Genomic DNA, 6,000 nt, shown 5'->3' with positions numbered 1-6,000 from the left:
AGGGTATTTTTGGAATTTTGTTTTAATGCTGGGTGCACAAGCAATATGCAGGTGCACCTAGCAAAGCCCTCAGGTGATCAGTGACCTGACCAGGCCGCAACTTATAGAAGGCCTAGATTGATGGACCTAAAAAAGGCCTTGAGTTGAAAAGTAGAAAGAGTGTCCGAGGCATCCATGAGCATTCACACTGAAAGCAAGGCTAAATGGTAGTTGGGCCTGTAACTCCACATGTGAATTTGAATGGTAGTTGATGGTGGGAAGAAGGAAGATAGAATATGAACGTATTTTCTGGTTGTGTGAATGTATGTTACGTGCTATTCTTTCCACATTACTCTGTTTACTCTCGTCGCTGTGACACTGTTCAGCTCAGGTGGGTGACTCAACTTCTTCTTCCTTTCATTTTATTGTAATTATATATCACGAAACTAACTACATGTAATGAAATAATTACGTCCCGTTGCAGTGGCTTCACCTAAAAGTAGAGGAAGGAAGTTGAAATACATAAGTTGATGTAAGTGTTTAGATTGTTGTTTATTAAGTGAAGGCTTAAGTATAATGAGAATCTTTTCTCATCGGACAAAATTATCAGTCCAAAGGATTTTGGACTTGGGGATAAGATTAAGATTAAATTCTGAAATTTATTTGTCCAAATATTATCAACATATACTAAGTTTTTTAAAAGACTTGTTTAACTCTTCTAAAAAAAAAGACTTATTTAACTAAATATGTTGACCTTTTGAGAAATTTTTCAATTTTTATGTTATTTTAACAAATTTATTTAGTTACTAGGAATTGTGAAATACTCGAATTTTCTTACATGTCTTGTGGTTTCTATCTAATAGCCAAGAGTTTTGAATTCAGGGGAATGAGAATGGGATAGTTATTTATTTAACAATATTGTTTGGCCGCGCTTCTCCTGTTACTTCTCCTCCATGTGGTTCTCTCGGGGCCTAGTAATGGGATAATTAGAGTTGGGTTGGAAAAGAACAAATTTGATCAAAGAAAAACGCTCAAAAGAAATATTGATTCAGAAGAAGCAACATTGAGAGGCCAGGCCTTTTGGTGGCTATGAAAATTCTGATGACACAAGTATTATTCGGTTAAAGAACTACATGAATGCTCAGTATTTTGGGGGAGATTGGTATTGGTACTCCTCAGAAATTTACTGTAATATTTGACACTGGAAGTTCCAATCTTTGGGTGCCTTCCTCCAAGTGTTACTTTTCAGTAAGTCTTCAAAATTTTCTCCTTGTTTATATATATTTGCTGAAAGCTTTCCACAAAATTTGTTAGTTTTTCATTAAAATGGGTGAAAAGAATAAAAACTATGATTCCATGTTGTGTGCAGGTTGCTTGCTATTTGCACTCAAGATACAAGTCAAGCCAATCTAGCACTCAGAATAAAAATGGCACAATTCCTCATTCTTGGTAGTTGGTCCATGGAACTTACTTCTCCGAAATTTCCTCTTCAAAATTTACCCCATGCCTTTTTTCTTGCTTATCCTTTGTTCATTTTATTTAATTATTAAACAAAGACTAAAAGTTATCAAGAGGATTACTAATCATTAATTAATGGTCTTCTTAAATGCGGTCAAATTTAGACTTCATAATAAATGATCATATTTATCTAAGAAATAGAAAGAAAGAAAAGAAAATACAAACTTTAGACATCCATTCATTTTTGTACTACTAGGTTCATATACTCTTCTTTACCATAGAGGGCACATTTAGTGTCCAACCATATCTTTAGCAGGATTGTCTTCTAATACATCTGGGAAATTAAAAGAAAATCATACTCTTTTATTTTTCAGCATCAAGGTACATTATTAATTGCAATGAAAATTTGTGGAGAAATAACAATGTACATTTACAAATATAAAAAGTTACTAGCTACCTGTGAATTTCTTTTGCATGTAATGGCAAAAGATATTAGATAAAATATCAATTTTACTTTAACTAAGCAAAACCTGATGCTTACCATGGTTCAATCCGTATTTTCTTCCAAATAGATTTTGACATACTACTGCTCATCAAATTCTTAGATCGGTTATTGATCTGTTTACTTCGCATGTCCGCATGATGATGTTTTGAAACATTTCTTTTAATTTTTTTTTTTGCAGGGTCATCAGCTGAAATCCGTTATGGAACTGGGCAAATTTCAGGTTTCTTTAGCCAGGACTATGTCAAGGTTGGAGACTTGATTGTCTTGACCAGGTAAATTTTGCTAAATGAACACTTCTGTGTTATTCTTCAATTTAGTACTGTTTCATGAGTCTCTTTATTTTAATCTACTTGGCTGTAGGATTTTATTGAAGCAACTAGAGAGCATATCTGTTGGGAAGGTTTCTCCTATCTGGTAATTTCATGGATGCTTTCTGTTATGTGATGGAGAATTTAACTAAAATTTGAAGCATACATATGAAATTTTCAACTATCATATTCAACAACTCAATTGCAACACCTTATCATCTAAGTAGACTCATTATTATCTCTATTTCTAAATTGAAAAATTGCTTTGTTTTTTTTATTGATGGTTGTCATAGGTATAATATGCTCAATCAACATCTTCTTGCACAACCGGTTTCTAAATTGAAAAAATTGCTTTGTTTTTTTATTGCTGGTTGTCATAGGTATAATATGCTCAATCAACATCTTCTTGCACAACCGGTATTTTCATTCTGGTTAAACCGCAATACTGACGAGAAGCAAGGCGGACAAATTGTATTTGGCGGAGTTGATTCAGATCATTACTAGGGTGAGCACACATATGTTCCAGTTACTCATAAAGGCTATTGGCAGGTAATCCATAATGAAACTTCAATAATGTTTTGCAGTGACATATGTTACAGGTATTTTTTTTTTACTAACTATTTTCCCTTTCAAATTGCAGACTGAAATAGGAGATGTACTAATTGATCGCAAAACAACCGGTATCCATGACATATGAACATATATAGTTAATAATATTCTTGAAAGTGGGGACATTTCAATTTATACTAGTTTTTCATTTTTGAGAATGAAAACTATTCTTTGCTAATTACTGGTTTAGCCTTAATTATTGATAAATCATATAAGATGTATGCTTTCATTTTTCAGAATTTTGTGCTTCCAAGTGCTCCGCGATTGATGATTCTGGAACCTCTTTGTTAGCTGGCCCAACGGTATGAAAAGAAATTCCTTTTAATGCATTAATCAAAATCAAACGTAATTTTTTGGAATAAATAGTTATCTCATTGATATATATATATATATATATATATATCCAGCAACTGATGTAATGAGATGTGAAATTAATTCAACTTTAAACCGTTGCATATTTTAGGGTGCCATTGCTCAAATCAATCATGCAATTGGAGCTGTTGGTGTAGTGAACCAAGAATGCAAAGCAGTGGTTGCTCAATATGGAAAAACCATATTGGATAAGCTGATAAATGAGGTATTATTATTAAGTTTTATATCCATTCCATCCACATATTTTCTACTTTCAACAACTTCTAATTTTCCTACTATTTCACAGGCTTTGCCACAACAGGTCTGCTCTCAAATTATGTACTTTTGATGGTACAAAAGGTGTAAGGTATGATTTGATCAATCTGTTGTGTTCTGATAAATGTACTTGGATGATCAATTGTGTTGTGTTAAAATAAAATAGTCATAAACTCTCGTATAATTTTTAGTATGGGCATCCAGAGTGTGGTTGATAAAACCATAGAGAAGACATCTTATAGTTGGAATGATGCCGGATGCACAGCTTGTGAGATGGCTGTGGTATGGATAAAAAATCCTCTACGATTAAATGAGACAGAAGATCAAATCTTAGACTATGCCAATGCGGTAAATCATTCATCGTATTCATGTTTCTGGAAAATAATCAATGTCCTTTCAAGAATCTCATATTGTGTAATCTCTATTGCATTTACAGCTCTGTGATATGCTTCCCAGTCCAAATGGAGAATCAGTTGTTGAATGCAGTACTTTATCTGAAATGCCTAATGTTTCATTCACCATAGGGGGAAAAGTGTTTGAGCTTTCCCCAGAGCAGGAATAATCACTTCCAAGGTGTAGCATGTGGCATCTAATTGAAATTTTATTTCCTGGTTCGCCGTAGTGTCTCAATTAGTTTTTATCGAGAGATACTAGTAACTTGCTAACAAGGCATGTTGTATTTAATTTATCTTTCCCTAGCCTCCAAAAATCACACCCTCCATATTCAAGTCTTTTCTACTGTCCTATCTTAACTTCCTAGTGTTAAGCCTTACTTATGTAGCACAATTTTTTTTTAATGAATGCTTGTTACATGAACCAGTATATTCTTAAAGTGGGAAAAGGAGCCACAGCACAATGCATTAGGGGATTTATAGCTTTAGACATTGCTCCTCCTCGTGGACCTTTATGGTACGGTTTTCTGTTTTAGCTTTTACTTGTAATATCTTCTGGCTACTATCTGATTTAATGACTTATTGTAGTTTTACCCCTTAACTAGTCTGTCATCTTAATAACAATTTGAAGAATCTCGTCTTTATGACTGTTCTAGTCTCACAAGACATGCATGTTACATACACTGAAAAGGGCCAACTTTTTGGTAGTAGTTTTGAGATAGAAATATAGTTTTTATGGGATGCACCAATGTTCCTTCAAATTTTTTACATATTTATGCCTATATTAATCTGTCACCTTATGAATGTTGCTTCTAAAATACAGGATTTTGGGGGATATTTTCATGGGTCGCTATCATACAGTGTTCTTTTATGGCAATAAGAAAGTTGGATTTGCTGAATCAGCATAAGACTGTTATATGCATTTTAAATTAGTTGCTTGCTTGGGAAGAGACGGTTGGTGATTTATTTCCCTAAAATATGATAAATAGCAAAGTGGGGGTAATGTATTATTTACATTATAAAGTACAGTCTTGTCCAATACATTGGGGCATATTGTGCCTTAGCCAGACACTATAACAAACTTTAAACTTGTGATAAACGTTTGTAAATTCACTTGCTATTGTCGTATATATTATGTAATCAAGACATTATAAAATAAAAGCTTGTTGCTTCAATGGTATTTATTCTGTTCATGTGCTAGAGATCATGGTTGGTGACTTTAGCTAGAAAGGTTGTTTTAATCGGATTGAAATAATCTGATTTTGAGATTTTTTTTCATGTAGGGGAGTTAGGGTAAAAAGATAGCCTTATTCTTAGATAACCGAAGAAATTAAAAGAGAAAATGGGAGAGGGTGATAAGAACTCAATAGATGGTTATAAGTTGTAACTAAACTAAACTCCATTTTGTGGAAACTGTATCTCTAATAACTGCACAACAAATAACTTCCTAACATTTACACAAATTGCAACCTGAATATAATCAAGTTATCACTTAAGCTTGGACAATAGATAATGCTTATCATGCGTCATTGTTTTTTTTTTTTTCATGGAGGTTTTCCACTTTGTCACACTAGGTGACCGAATATTTTACGATCGCGAGGCTCAAGGACAACGCTCTTTCGTTGTGTAGACAAAAATCGTTCAACTTTCGAAAAGCAATGAGAACATGTAATTAGAGATCGAATATAATTGGCTAGTCACACTTGGACATCAAATAACTTAAGAGTGTCTACGATAATTTTCTATGTTGTTGGATCCCAGAAAGATGCTGAACTATTGGAAGGACAGAGAGAAGATGAAAGTAGAGATCTGAGTGAGGAAAAAGTTGAGGTGAAGGAAATAATACATTAAGACAACATTAGTTGTGTGGAATAACATAATTGGTTATAGACTTGCACACATATTGCTTTTATAATATAGTTTTTTTGTAATAAATATTGTTTTCATATAAGCTACCTGTTTATGCAAATCTGCTGGAGAACCAGTAAAGTTTAGGTGAGCCAATGTCTTTTAAAGATTTAAAGCACTTAAACTTTTTTTTTTCCTAAAAAAAGTATTGATTTTTTTCTAAAGTTAAATATGACTATTATTATAGTGATAATTTTTTCTCCAAATATTTAAA

The 6,000-nt window shown here is 33.1% G+C and overlaps 1 long non-coding RNA gene and 1 pseudogene across 1 annotated transcript; both read left to right on the top strand.

The window, feature by feature from the left end:
- Positions 1 to 266: 266 nt before the first annotated feature.
- Positions 267 to 2,100, top strand: LOC121172697 (uncharacterized). The gene is made up of 4 exons (XR_005888012.1): positions 267 to 370; positions 464 to 511; positions 862 to 1,227; positions 1,349 to 2,100. It is a non-coding gene; the product is annotated as an uncharacterized lncRNA (long non-coding RNA).
- A 16-nt stretch (positions 2,101 to 2,116) lies between these two features.
- On the top strand, positions 2,117 to 4,892 carry LOC100787439 (aspartic proteinase A1-like; annotated as a pseudogene).
- Positions 4,893 to 6,000: the final 1,108 nt, after the last annotated feature.

The sequence above is a fragment of the Glycine max genome, chromosome 13 (genome assembly GCF_000004515.6).
Source record: "Glycine max cultivar Williams 82 chromosome 13, Glycine_max_v4.0, whole genome shotgun sequence".
NCBI classification, from domain to species: domain Eukaryota; kingdom Viridiplantae; phylum Streptophyta; class Magnoliopsida; order Fabales; family Fabaceae; genus Glycine; species Glycine max.
This window is presented reverse-complemented; position numbering and strand designations above follow the sequence as displayed.